Here is a 14273-nt window from a genome sequence, read left to right as displayed (position 1 = left end):
GGCTCAGGGATGGCTAAGAGGGGGAGGTGAGAGGACAAAGAAACTTGGCCTCCATATTGGTGTCATGTGTGCCAGCCCGCGAAAGGCCGCGAAGTCCAAGGGGCCTTGCTCAGCTCAAACCCTTTCTGGAATAAGCAGGTGTTAGAAAAAACATCCCATATTCTCTGCTTGGGGAATCCAGGGCGCTCGACGTGGGCTTCGCGGGGCAGAGTGACTGATCTCTGGGAGTGGCTATCACCGTCCAGAGCGAGCCAAGGGCCAAGACTACATCCCTTTCGGAGGTTTTGGAGAACGCGGTGAGCAAGCCAGCTCATTCTCCCCACCCTCTTACTTCTACCCCTCCACCCCAGGCCGGAAGAGGCGCTGGCAGCCTGGGCCCTGACTCGCAGGAGGGAAGGAGGCGACGCGCAGCCACAGCTTTGTCTGGGAGGGAGGGGAGAAGCCCCGCCCCCAGCGGGCGGGGGGCCGCGAGAGGAGGGGGAAGAAGAAAGGCTAGGGAAGGAGGGTGGAGGGAGCGGTGGAGAGCTAGAGAAAAGAGTAAGGGAGGGCGGTCAGATCCGATAGAGGCAGATAAAGACGGAGGGGCGGGAGAGAGGACAAGGAAGGGCGGAGGGGGGCGGGGCGCCCGACCCCCAGCTGCGCGGCTGCAGCCAGCTCTGCCGAGCTGCTAGGGATCCTGGCCCGCCGATTGCTGAACGAGCTCCGTGGCCACCCCCGCCCCCCTACTTTCCAATTCCACGGTCCCCGCAGCGCGCGCGAGATGCAGCCGGTTCCGGACGCAGGCAAGGCGCGGGGCGCGGGCGGCTGGGAGCAAGGCTCCCGGAGCAAGTTGCGGGGCGCGAGGTGTGGTGTACTGGGCGGTCCTCTCTCCCCTCGCTGAAAGTTTGCTCGCAGTGTCCCCTGCCTCTTCCGTGTCAACCCCTCAGTCCCTCGGCGCCCTCCTTTCCCAGACGCTGGGGGTTCCAGGCTGTGCGGGCTCCGCTGGGGCCGCGTAGGCGCGGAACCCCGGCCAGCCTGCCTTCTGAGGGACAAAGTTGTGGTCCAGGCTCTTCCTTCCCCTTCGATTCCCTGGGGGTTTCTTCCTTCTCTCCGCGCCAAGGGCGGCGGCAGGAAGCCCCCCACCCCCCAACCTTATTCCCGGGGTCCCCCGGGACTCCCTGGCGAGAAGTTGCCGGGCGGGCAGGTGCAGGGACGTCAGACCCCGACAGCCCGGGGGTTTGGGTGGGTGGTGGTGTCCGATCCTAATCCGGTTCTCTTCTTCCCGACTGAACCGAGGGTTCCCTGGAGGCGAGTTCCAACCAACAGCGCCTGAGCCTCCCTTGGCCTTCAGAAGGGCGTTGGACGCGTTGGGGCCCTCGGTCCTCCTTGCACTTCCCCTTTGCCGGCTCTTGGCCTGCCTCCAGAGCCTGAGGTCGTTGAGAACCTCGGCTTTGCGTCCTGTCTCACTGAAGAGGCAAGTGCCTTGGGCCGACTCCGGCCACCACTGCATTTTGAGCCCCTGCATTGCACTCAGTTCCTAAGCTGGGAAAGCCCTAGGGACAGAGAGAGACACACAGTCGCCTGACAGGGAGACATGAGGCTCCATTTTATCCTGGGGCGCTCCTTGGGTCCTGAGTTATTCACTGCACCTCTGCCCCTCAGTGACGGAAGGAGCTGAGGGCCAGGCTTCTGAACCCTGCGATGCACTTTATTCCCAGGTGTGTGGAATCTGGATCCCTAGAGCTTGTTCTCCCAGAGAACAGAGTTGTCTAGAGCTGGCCAAGTTCATAATATGTACTTTACATGTGATGAGTGAATGTAGGCACCAATGAGCTGACAAATAACAATCCCTGTCACAATTGATCTTGGCACAATGGGAAGAAAGAATTAGAAACAATGATTCTTTTAAACAGCTGTGAGACAGAACCAGGGGCCTTCTTTCCAGAGCATCTGGTTGAGGAATCTGGGGTTGGATTTATTTTATTCATCAATCTACATTTACTTACTGGAAACTTTTTCTTCAGGTGGTCTGAAGAATTAAACCTCTTATGGCTAAGCTATATTACGTTGTTTGAGAAGAGGTTTTGTTTGTTTGTTTGCTTGTTTTTGTTGTTTTGTTTTAAACTTGTGTCCAAATTCAGTGTTTCAGGGACTAAAATTGAAGTCAGCCTGCGAGGTACCCATTTGGGATCAGAGACTCTGAAGTAAGGCCATGAGTATGGGCAGCAACTGTGCTTTCTCCTCTGAACAGGTCAGCCTGATGCCTGAGAGCTGCAGCAATCCAGTGGGCCTCAGGGGGATAGAAGAGGGCCTCAAAGGATGACTGAGCTCAGAGAGGCAGGGTAGCTTTAGAAAGAGGGTAGTTCTTCCCCTCGGGTAAGGAGGGGGTGATGCCTGGGAGTCCAGCCTGGTTCAATTCAGGATTCCCTGTGCTAAGAAAGCTGGAAGGTGAATCCTGCTCCTCCTTCAGAAAAAGGGAGAGCAGAAGTGGAGTACTGAGTAGTAGATCTTTGACATGCAACCTAAACATACCCTTGTTTTTATGCTGGTGAAATCTGGTTAGAATGATGAGGACACCTTTGGGGGACCTGGTTGAGAGAAGGCCAGTGGACCAGAGCCCCTAGTCACATCCTTGTCCAGGGGAAGGTAATATGCCCTCTACACCTGGCCGAGCAGGCCAGGGCCTGCACAGTATCTGCCCCTGCTGTATTTCTAGCTGGCAGCATCCCCACCTTCCTGAGAGTGGTTTCACTCTGCTCCAGAGTCCACTTCTCTGGGGTTGTGCAGAGGTGGGACGAGATTATCAGAGAATCCCTTGGAGAGTTTGGGGAAACTGGACGGTCCCAAGAGCAGTCTCAGGATTTGTCCACGTTCCTTTTCCTCTGCTCAGAGTGAGAAACTGGGAAGGTCTCAGCAGGGTTTTGGGGGATGGAACAAGACATCCAGTCTGTCTTCAAGCCATAGTTGCAGTTTATAGGGTTTATAAAACTAGAGCAGTGGTCCTTTTCTGCACCTCCTCACTAATCCCACTACTCATCACAATATGGTCCAGTTATTTATCCCAGTGACATACCGTGCCATTTAAACACTCCCTGCCTCTCCAGAAGAATTTTAAATAAATCCTTAAGGCTGGGTTAGCTACCACAGGCCCATGATTGCTAACTTCAATTGTTTGATTATTTGTGGGTTCCTATGGAGGATGAGGTGGGGGAGGGGGTGGAGCTGGAGGCAGAGGGGAAGCAGAGCGCAGTAAACAGGAACATCCTCCAGATTCCCTTGGCTAGGTGGCCAGGAGGTCAGTTTTAATCATCCCTTGGATGGTAGACTCTGGAGCCTGTAATCAGAGGTTGATGCAGCTGCTCAAGGACTACGGCTTGAGGCTGTAGAATTCTTGCCCAAGGCAGCTGTGACTGAACTAGAGAAGGCAACCTCACTGAAGAAGGGGCAGGGAACAGGCATTTGGTTAATTCTTGTGGGATGAACAAAGTGACTTAGAATGGCTTTTCCTAATCCTTATATTGATAACAATTAGCAAAAAGATACATTTTATTTCCTTGGACATGTTAAAAAAGTCATTTGGCAAATACATTTACTTTTACCAGCATGGCACTTTGCCCATAGTGTTAGTTTGATTAGCTACTCCTTTCTATAATGAAAAAGGTATTGGATTTGGAGTTTGAATGGCTTTCAAATTTTCTACCTGCATAATATTGGGCAATGGAATAGATGCTGTCAGCATCCATTCTGTGTTCCCTTGACCTCAAACAACGCTCTTGGGAGCAAGTGTATAAATGCTCCAGCTCCCTCACTTCTCTGTTGGGGCAGCTTTGGGGCATAGTCTATGCTGTCCTTCAGAGTTGCTTAGTAAGACCATTTCACAGTGACTCCCGTCACTGGCTGCCTTCCCTTCCCTCTTTCACTTTCCCACTCCCTTTCTACTTGCACTTGAATCCTTGTCCTATGGGCAACCTCTGGGGGAATCGACCTAAGTCTTTAGTTTGTAGTTAAAAGTCATTTTAAGTCTGTGTCTCCATCGAGAATAGACCTTGCCAAAGGGGAGGAGTGCAGGAGAGGGTTGGATTAGGAGTTTGGAACCAGCAGATGAAAACTATTATAGGTAGAATGGATAAAAAACAAGGTCATATTGTGCAGCACAGGGAACTATATTCCATATCCTATAATAAACCATAATGGAAAAAATAAAGATAAACCTTGGTTCTGATAGAAAGTGGAAGATTCCTCTCATCCAGCAGGACCTGAAAAGCTTGGGGCCACATTTCCAGCTACTTCCAGTGTCACTGCATCCAGGAATTGTTCCCTGACTGTGCCCCATGGGAGTATGGCCCCATCTTTTGCATTCTTATTCACATTTTGCCCATCCCTTTCTTCCTTGTTCCATTGTTGTCTCTCTCTCACCTTGTACAATTTGAGAGCTGAGTCCTTGATTGATACTTCAGTAGCATCCTACAGAATGCTTTTGACATCTTGGATTCCTTTTAAATATGGTTGAGTTAATAAAAAGTGAGAAGAAAAAAAAGGCTCTGAGTCTCAGTTTCCCCAACTGAATGATGGAAATGATAACTGTCTCACTGTAATACGTACTCAGACACAGCGAGCATCCAGGCAAATGTTTGCTGGCTCTTTGAATAGTACAGGTGAGGCTATGATGGATTTGGGAATGGGCATTGTGGTGGAACATGAATTATGCTTTGGAGAGAGAGGCTTGAGAGCCAGTAGGACCCAGCTCCAGCACAAGCCTGGCCTTGACTGGACTGGGATGTGATCAGTGTCTTAATTTCCGATTTTGTACACAGGTGAGGAGGATAAGAATTACCTAGGTAATTACTAGGAGAAGGCAATGGCACCCCACTCCAGTACTCTTGCCCAGAAAATCCCATGGATGGAGGAGCCTCGTAGGCTGCAGTCCATGGGGTCTCGAAGACTTAGACACGACTGAGCGACTTCACTTTCACTTTTCACTTTCATGCATTGGCGAAGGAAATGGCGACCCAGTCCAGTGTTCTTGCCTGGAGAATCCCAGGGACGGGGGAGCCTGGTGGACTGCCATCTATGGGGTCACACAGAGTCGGACACGACTGAAGTGACCTAGCAGCAGCAGCAGCAGCAGCAGGTAATTACTAGGTAAAAAGAAATACTAGGTGTCAGAACTCCCCGGCAGTCCAGTGCTTAAGACTCCACACTTCTAGCGCTTCCACTGCAGGGGGCGTGGGTTGGATCCTTGTTTGGGGAACTAAGATCTCACAAGCCGTGTAGCATGGCCAAAAATATTTTTTAAAAAAGGATTATACTAGGTGTCGAAATTTAGGGTATGTTCAGCTGTGTCCTAAACTGGCTGAATCATTGTGTATGAGACACTTACGGGATTCAGTTAAAAATTACTGAAGTGTCTATGCTCTGAGTTTTAGGGGGGGGTGGGGCCTTGATTTCCTCTCCTCCAAGGCTAGAGATTAGATGATTCCACAGGTCCCTTCTAATCCTTGGTCTCCTCAAGAAGAGTCCATTACATTCTCCTTCTGTCCATACAAAAAAAACCTTTAACAAAAGAAAACCTTTCATGTGTCTACACATAGGTTACTCACCATGGGGCACCCAGCATTGAGCCATCCTAGAGTTTTAGTTTTACTATAGTCTTTCCTGCTGGCACAAGAGAGTTCAGTAGAACTGTCTCAGTAAATTTTGCCTTCCTTGTGTGCCAGTTTCACTTAATGACCTAGGCAGGCATGATGTGTCCCCGCAGGAGGACTGGGGAGTGGGTAAAGAGGATATGGAAATGATATGCCCTTTCCTGAACCACTGTGCAAAGTTGTAGACACCCACATGGAAAAGTCCATGTGGAGGAAGACACATGGCTTCTATATGACAGAATTCAGCATTCCTGGTTGGGTTCTACTCATAAGGCTCTGTTGATAATCCTCCTGAGGGAGTCCCTGACTCAGCAATTCCACCCAGAGGAATTGGACACATGCAGAAAAATATGTGCATGAGCAATGTCCTGTGAAACGTTGTTTATAATAATAATAAAACCAAAAATGGAGACTCAATTCAGTTCAGTTCAGTCGCTCAGTCGTGTCCGACTCTTTGCGACCCCATGAATGGCAGCACGCCAGGCCTCCCTGTCCATCACCATCTCCCGGAGTTCACTCAGACTCATGTCCATCGAGTCCGTGATGCCATCCAGCCATCTCATCCTTTGTCGTCCCCTTCTCCTCCTGCCCCCAATCCCTCCCAGCATCAGTCTTTTCCAATGAGTCAACTCTTCGCATGAGGTGGCCAATGCCCCCAAATAGTACATTTGTTAATCATGGTGTATCGCTACATTAAAAATACCACGTGATTACAAAATATTTAGGATACAGATATGTATCTGTTAACATGGGGAAATATGCATTTGTAAAGAGCAGGTTACCAAACATTGTGCTGTTGTTGTTATTGTTCAGTCATTCGGTTGTGTCCAACTCCTTAACGACCCCATGGACTGTAGCCCACCAGGCTGCCCTGTCCACGGGATTCCTCAGGCAGGAATACTAAGTGGGTTGCCATTTTCTTCAGTTGCCATTTCCAAACAATGTGGTGGTTTTGTAGGGTCCATTTATATTTGCCTCTGAAAGGGTGTATGGAAAAATATTAATAGTGATTGTCACTGAGAGGTGGAATTTTGGAAGATTTTAATCTTTCATTTTCTTATATTAAGTATTTTCCATTTTATATTGTATTTAAAATATGCACAATATAAAATTAACCTTGTTAACCATTTTTAAGTGTACAGTTCAGGGGCTGTCTTAGTCCGTTTGAGCTATACAGTATAACAAGTGCCATAGACTGAGTGACTTATAAACAACAGAAACTTACTGCTCACAGTTCTGGAGGCTGGGAGTCAGATCAGGCTGTGAACATGGTCAGGTGAGGGTTCTCTTCCGGATCACAGACTTATTATTATATCCTCCTGTGGCAGAAGCAGCTGTGGGTCTCCTTTAATCCCATTCATGGCTCGACCTTTGTGACCTAATTTACCTCCCAAAGCTCCCCACTCCCCCCAACCCTTAATGCCATCATAGGATTTCAGCATATGAATTGCGAGAGGACAGAAACATTCAGACCATAGCAGTGGCATTGAGTGCATTCACTGTGTTGTATGACCATAGCCACTATTCATTTCCAGAACTTTTCCAGAGACTCTGTACCCATTGAACACTAACTCTCCATTCATTCTCCTCACTCCAGCTGCTGGTAACTTCTATTAACACCTTCATGAGTTTGCCTACTCTAGGGTTAAGAGTGGAATTGTACTGTAATTGTCCTTTTGTTGATCTTAACCTTTCTGCTTTTCTATATCTTTAAAATTTAAAAAAAAAATCCGTTTTACTTGTATAAAAGAAGAAAAGGAACAAGGAAGCCCTGGAGAGAATTGTGGTATTTGGTCTCTCGCATGTTCATTTCAGACTGGGCTGCAAGGGCCTGGCCATCCTTGTCGCTTCTGCTGCCATCACCTGGGGTGGAGGTTAGGGTCTGCCCTCCATCTCAGCCGAGCAGAACAAAGGTAGACAGCCAGTGGGCATCAGAACTAATCACATTTGGGACTTGCTGGTTGCTAGCAGCTGGGCCTTGGGCCCCAGGCCTCTACTGCTCAATCATCATATCCCAGGGTTTTTTGTGTGTGGTGGTGGGATAAAGTGTGCTTGGGGTTTACTGTGCCTTAAACCTAACAGCTATCCTATAGTGAGTAAGGTCCAAACCAGATGGAAGTTGGATTGTTGAGACCATCTTCCTTAAAGAATGAGAATGAGAGCCTCAGCCTTTCTATTTGAAACATCCTTTGTGTATTCCAGATCCTATAGCTCAACTCAACTTATTAAATACCCACCATGGCACCTGTGGCGGCTGCTGAATGTTTTGTCCATGGGCAGGGTCAGCCTGCCTGGGATGCAGAGAAGACTTTAACTAGTGGAGTCCGTGAGATCCTAAGTACTCTGGGAGAAGGGTAGTGGCCTCATATAATCAATGCCCTCTTCCTAAAGCTCCATGCAAGCTTTTATAGACGTCTGGGCCAAGGATTGCTCTTTTGTGTGTATGGTGGGTTGTGTATTTGATAGAATAATCAGGAACATGGTGCAGAGGAGTGGAGGCAGGGGAGGTGGTATGTTTTTGTGTTTCAATCTGGTCTGAGGGGAGAGGAGATCAGGAAGCGTCAGTACCCAGACCTGGATAGGTTGCGTGACTATATTCAGGGGTCAAGGGAGTAGGTCAAGTAGCTTTGCTGTGGGACTCCTTGTTCTATGGAAAATGCTTTAAGCTCCTCTTTAATCAAGCTCCCAGAGGAAACTGCCTGCCCTCCACCAAGTCGCTGAGAAAATGTAGGTCTGGGAGGGACAGATGTACGTACTGTGCTCTCTGGAAATTACTTTTCCTGGCTCTGCCTGTTTTCTCTCTGCCCAGCTGCTCTTTGAATCCCAGACAGTAAGGGGGAAGTGAAAAGACTTTACAGAAATGGCCTTTGAAGACCATTTTGAGAAGTTCAGCTTTTCATGGTGCTGATTTTTCTTTCGGGTTAGTCAGCTGGTTGCAGGACATGAGGAGGAGGAGAGTGTGAGTGTGGTTTTGTGGAAAACTTCCCCTGAGCCTCCTGGAAATGTTCTGGAAACCCCTGGATGAGCTGTCTCCCCTGGGTCCAAGATCTGCTGTATGAGGCTGAATTTCCCTGCCTGTACATATTGTAGGGTGTTAACGAGGTTAAGAAAGGGTGGATATAAGATGCACCATGGCTGCCCCCAGGGGGAGGCTCAGTACTTGCTGGACCCTTCCTCTGCTTGCCCTTCTTTACTGTTTCCAAGGGCAAGGAACCTGCCTATACCTGGGGGTGAAGGAAGCCAGCACTTTAGGCTTTTGCATTTCCTATCCTGGCTTGGGGGAAGCAAGGAGGGGAAACCCTAAGATCTCTGCACACAAAGCTGAGTCTCAGTCGATAGCACCAAAAAAGGGAAAGACCGCTGGGGTATCCTTAGGAAGGGGATGTGAGGTCAGAGATGAGTCTCAGAGAAGCACTCAGTAAACAGGAAGTGTGGCCAGAGAGAAACCTGTGCTTGTAGGAAGTGGGGCGTTGGCGGCTGCCTCCCAACTTGGCCTGGGTAAGCCAGCAGTCCCTGCCGAGCTGGTGGCAAGTGGAGGCTCAGAGCACGAGGAGTGACACAGATCTCGGGCCCTCCCTGTGAGACAGGGCTCCACTTAAATCTTGTAATTATTGGGCTGGAGGAGAGCTTAATTTGCCCTTCGGAAGGTAGGACTTTAAATACCCCATAAAATAACCCTCGGTTTTGAGAAATGCAGGTCAAGGAATGCTTAGTCTTATTTTCCTCCACCAACTTCCCATTCTTTCCTCGTGCCAAGTCAGTTATAAGGAATTTTGCACTTTGTTGAGTTTTATCCTGTGAGGGGACGCATCTTGGCAGGAGCCCTTTGGGTGAAGGAGATGGAGGAAGAGGTGACTAGGCCCTTCCCTGGGGGCCTGTAGATATTGGAAGTTATCTTTCTAGGTCTTGTGGGTTCTCTGAGCTATAGTCAAAGTTGTTTATACACACACACGCACACACACTCTGTCTCTCTCCACACACTCTCTCATACACCCCTACTTACACATTCATTTGCACACTTACTCTCTCCCTCACACCGATACACATTTACACATGCATACTCTTACACATTTACGCCTATACGTTTCCTCACACATCTACACCTACATATTCACACACATATAGCTTTTTCTGTATGCAGTCTTTGCTTCCTTTATGTCTTTTTGGTCCCACTCCAACACCCTGCTTATTTGACAAGAGGCTAAGGGTCTTTGGGTTTCCTTCTAAATATCTATCCAGAAAGTCAAAAACTTGTGGCTGTAGATGGGACTTCCCTATAAACAAGTAGTTGCTCATCTGGGCCCGGGAGGTGATTGTTTGGGAGGCTGGGTGGTGACTGTTGTGACTCTCCAGCTCTACTCACCTGGCCACCTGCCTACTAGCATGGGAGTAGGAGACAGGTCTTCTCAGCAGGAAACAGACCATTTCCTCAGAGCTTCCACAGGCACACTGAAGAATTCAGACTAGTGTGCAAAAGGCCTGAGCAAGAAGGATCAATGCCCAAGCTGTCAGCGGAAGGAGCTGGGGCTTTTGCAGACCATGCTCCTGGCATGAGGGAGCCCATTTGACCACCTGCTGAATCTCATGTACCCATCTGGCAGGTGTGCCAGGCGAGGCTTCTCCGGGGATAGGATTGAGGTTGCCTGTCAGTAGGGGCCTTGGACCTGTTGTTAGACCCCCAGGCTTTTTCCAGAACAAGGAGCAGGCAGTTTTGGGGCCCATGAGTGTGAGGAATAGCTTGTTCTGTAGACAGGGTGAGATATGTCTGGGCATTCATGGTCCTGTGACATTGCAAGTGCCCAGGTCTCTGGGTGGGATCTCTATCCCCTGCAGGGTCTGCTTTTCCTGCAGGTTGTCTGCCAGGCCAGTCACTAATTCGCCTGCCTTCCCCAGGACTCTGGGGCATTCTGTGGCTAGCAGCTGAAGCCAGCCTCCTGCTGCCTGTCCTACTTGGAGACCCTCGTACCCAGTGCTTAGCCAAGGCACCAGAGAAGGAGCACCGTTTTCATGTCAGCTCTGTGACCTGGGACAAGTCACCTAACCTTCTGTTTCCTCATCTTTAAAGTGATAAAAATAAAGAGTTCTTTTAAGGAATAGGAGAAAGCTTTTAGAGTCTTGTTACCAGCAACGCTAGCGGCATTTGGAAGCTTGTTAGGGATATACCTTCTCAGACTCCACTCCAGAAGTGTTGAATCAGAAATTGAGAGGGTGGGAGAAACGGAATCTGTATTTAATGAGCCCTCTGGGGGATTCTGGTATATATTTCTCTAGAATATGGCCGGGTCAGGTGATTTTTAACTGAAAACTTCTTCACTGCAAGGCAGCTGTAGCAAATATAAGTTCTGTTTTGCATCAGACAGTCCTGAGTTTGAACTTCAACTCTGTCTCTTCCTGTGTGTCTTTGGACAAGTTATTAATACTTACCTTCTTTGTGCTTCAATTGCTTCATCTGCAAAGTGAGACTATTAAGATTTCTTTCTACATTGGGTTGTTACGGAGATTAAATGAGTCAAAACAGGTAATAGCTAGCATGTAGTAAGCTTGCATTTCTGTTAGTCATTTATTATTCACATCTGTTGTTTTGTTATTAGCTTAGTAATATTGTTGTGATTGTTCTGTTCACTATTTGTGAGGAGAATAGATTGGGGCTTCCTTTGACTAGTCTTCTGTTAGCTCTTTTTGCTGCCTGCCTCTGCATAAAAGTGCCATCCCTCCTCAGGCAGGACACACCAACCTCTTCCCAATTATTTATGTTGGTGCAAACGTTTTTTGTGGTTTTGGACTATAAATTTTTAAATTTAAATCATTATAACTAGGTTCAAACACATCTTTATTAATCAAAATAGGTACCATTGCAATCACATTTTTGCCAATGAGAAATAAGTTTGTTTATTCCTGTAGCTTAAAAATCCCTGCTTTGAGATTCCGCAAACTCTTGGAAAGCATTTTCTGTATTCTGTTGGTTGTGGAAGTATTTTCCCTGCAAAAAAAGTGGTCAAGATCCTTGAAGAAGTGGTAGTTTGTTGGTGAGTGAAGTGAAGTGAAGTGAAAGTTCCTCAGTCGTGTCCGACTCTTTGTGACCCCATGGACTGTAGCCTGCCAGGCTCCTCCGTCCATGAGTTGGCGAGAGCTCAAGTGAATATGGCAGATGAGGCAAAACTTCACAGCCCAATTCATTCAACCTTTGAAGCATTGGTTGTGCGACATGAATTCGGATATTGTGGTGGAGAAGAATTGGGCCCTTTTCTGTTGACCAATGCCAGCTGCAGGCACTGCAATTTTTGGTGTATATCATTGATTTGCTGAGCATACTTCTCAGATGTTATGGTTTTGCCAGGATTCAGAAAGCTGTAGTGGATCAGATTGGCAACAGACCACCAAACAGTGATCATGACCTTTTTTTGGTGCAAGGTTGGCTTTGGGAAGTGGTGTGGAGCATCTTCTCAGTCCAACCTCTGAGCTAGTCATCGCCTTTTCGTCGAACGCCACAATCCGATCAAGAAATGGTTTGTTGTTGCGTAGAATAAGAGAAGAGGACACTTTAAAGTGACAGTTTTTTTGATTTGTAGTCAGCTTATTAGGCACCCACTTATTAAGCTTTTTCACCTTTCCAGTTTGCTTCAAATGTCGAATGACCATAGAATAGTCAATGCTGAGTTCTTCAGCAACTTCTCTTGTGGTTCTAAGTTTCATGATGGCTCTCAGTTGGTCATTGTCAACTTCTGATGGCCAGCCACTACATTCCTCATCTTCAAGGCTCTCGTCTCTTTTACAAAACTCATTGAACCACCACCACACTGTTTGTTAGGAGTTCCCAGGCCAAATGTGTTGTTGATGTTGCAAGTTAATAAGAAAATTGCTCGAATTTGCTTTTTGTCTGATGTCATTTCCATGCTCTAAAATAAATATAAAATAAACAGCAAGTAGTAAGTCATTAGCAATAAATAAATAAATAAAGCAAGAAATATGCATTAAAATGATGCCACATAACCACATTTATTTAAGAATGTATTCCAGGATCAAACAGCAAATTTCAGCAATGCAAAAACTGCAGTTACTTTTGCACCAACTTACTACCTTCCCCTCTCCCTTTTCTCTAACCTCTAACATCTTTTTGGGGTGCAGAGGGGCAAAGCTTTGTATTTGCAGTCATAATAAAGCTGAGGAAATGGAGTACATATACCCAGTACCCTTGACCTTATCTCTCCCTTTTGTGCTGTTTAGTGCTCTTTTCCTGAGCAGAGTGACTGAGAGCCCTGTAGGTGGTTCCCTGGAGGCCTGGACACCAGGGGTGGGAAAGGAATGGAGGAGGCATGTGGGTTTGGCCAGAAAGTGGACCTTTTATTGAAGAAAGCAAGGGAAGGGAAAGTATGCTGTTCCTTGCTAGGCAGCCCAGATTTTGCCGTTGTCTAGGACAGGCTCAGGTGGCATCTCTTGTAATCTCTAGATCTTGGCAGGGCCCCAGGCCATAGCTCAAGTCTCCTTCCTTGTGCGGTGCTGTAGGACTGGGGTTTCCTGTTTGCCATTGATACTTCTTCCTGCTGCCATCCTAGCGAGCTGAAGTGCAGAGGGGCAGCCCTATCTCCTCTTTCACTGCTTGGTTATAAAGTGGAGTCCCTCTGGAGACCCGATGAGGCAGTATTCAACACTCTAGTATAAAGCACCATGTCAGAGAGCGTTCTTCTCCAATCCTGGAGCTCCAGATTGTCCCCAGAGGGCAGGGCAGAGCAGGGTTCAGAAAAGAGGTAGAGAAAGGACTCAAAAGGGGAAGCTGCAGGCCTCCAGTCAGTGTTTCATTTGCATCAGGTGCCTGTAGCTGACTTGCTGGTTTCTGTGGTGTGGTGCCCTGGTTTGCTGGATGGGGCCCCTTGCATCTGCTCTGCGCATCTCTTCTCATCCTTGGGGATGGTCTATGCTGTCCCCTCTCCCCTCTGAAGTTTAGTAATGGGAGGGGAATGCAAAAGACAACTCATTTGTTTTTAGAAAATTATTTTCCTTCCCTTGAAAGACTACTTTGAGATGCGTTTAGGGGTGTCCTCAGTTTATACAGCTCTGTCTCCATCATATTTCATGATGGCTCTCAGCCGTGGTTGTACATTGGCATGACGTGGGGAGGTTATAAAAATGCTCATGCCTGGACCTTCCTGGAGGGTCTGAAGAAACTGGTCGGAGTTGCAGCCTCAACATCAGGAATTTCAAGTCAACCCTCCTACCCCCTCCCTTGGCTCCCCAGGTGGTGAGGTAGTAAGGAATCTGCCTGCCAGTGCAGGAGACGCAGGAGATGCAGGTTGATCCTAGATCAGGGAGATCCCTTGGAGTAGGAAATGGCAACCCACTCTAGTATTCTTGCCTGGAAAATTCCATGGGCAGAGGAGTCTGGTGGGCTATACATAGTCAAGGGGGTCTCAAAGAGTCGGGCACAACAGCACGCACCAACATACCCTACTCCTACTCCAAGAGAGTCTAATGAGCCCCCAGAATTAGAACCTCTGAGATGTTGTGTGTCTTGAGGTCAACTGTTACTCCTTTCCACCTTGGTTTCAGTTGAGGCCTTGCCAACTGCATATCCTTCTCGCTGGTCAGGGCATAGCTCTGTGGAGTTTGCCCCACTGGGAATGCTTTGTGGAATAAGCCCTCCCCTTTCCCAGC

General features: G+C 48.0%; 1 protein-coding gene across 7 annotated transcripts in view; it reads left to right on the top strand.

Annotated features, from left to right (window-relative positions):
• Positions 1–380: 380 nt before the first annotated feature.
• RASSF2 (Ras association domain family member 2) overlaps positions 381–14273 on the top strand; it is a 57018-nt gene continuing 43125 nt past the window's right edge. Inside the window, exons 1-2 of one of the 7 annotated variants that reach the window (XM_069548027.1) lie at positions 505–537; positions 4978–5110. The gene's annotated coding sequence lies outside the window, so the exon portion shown is untranslated. Of the gene's footprint in view, positions 844–2120; positions 2231–4793; positions 5111–9022; positions 9272–14273 lie in introns of those variants that run through there. The other 6 variants (XM_069548028.1, XM_069548021.1, XM_069548025.1 and 3 more) reach the window with 6 other exon arrangements.

This window comes from Ovis canadensis, chromosome 13 (assembly GCF_042477335.2).
Source record: "Ovis canadensis isolate MfBH-ARS-UI-01 breed Bighorn chromosome 13, ARS-UI_OviCan_v2, whole genome shotgun sequence".
NCBI classification, from domain to species: Eukaryota; Metazoa; Chordata; class Mammalia; order Artiodactyla; family Bovidae; genus Ovis; species Ovis canadensis.
The sequence above is the reverse complement of the archived record's forward strand: the minus strand, read 5'-3'. Positions and strand labels throughout refer to the sequence as shown.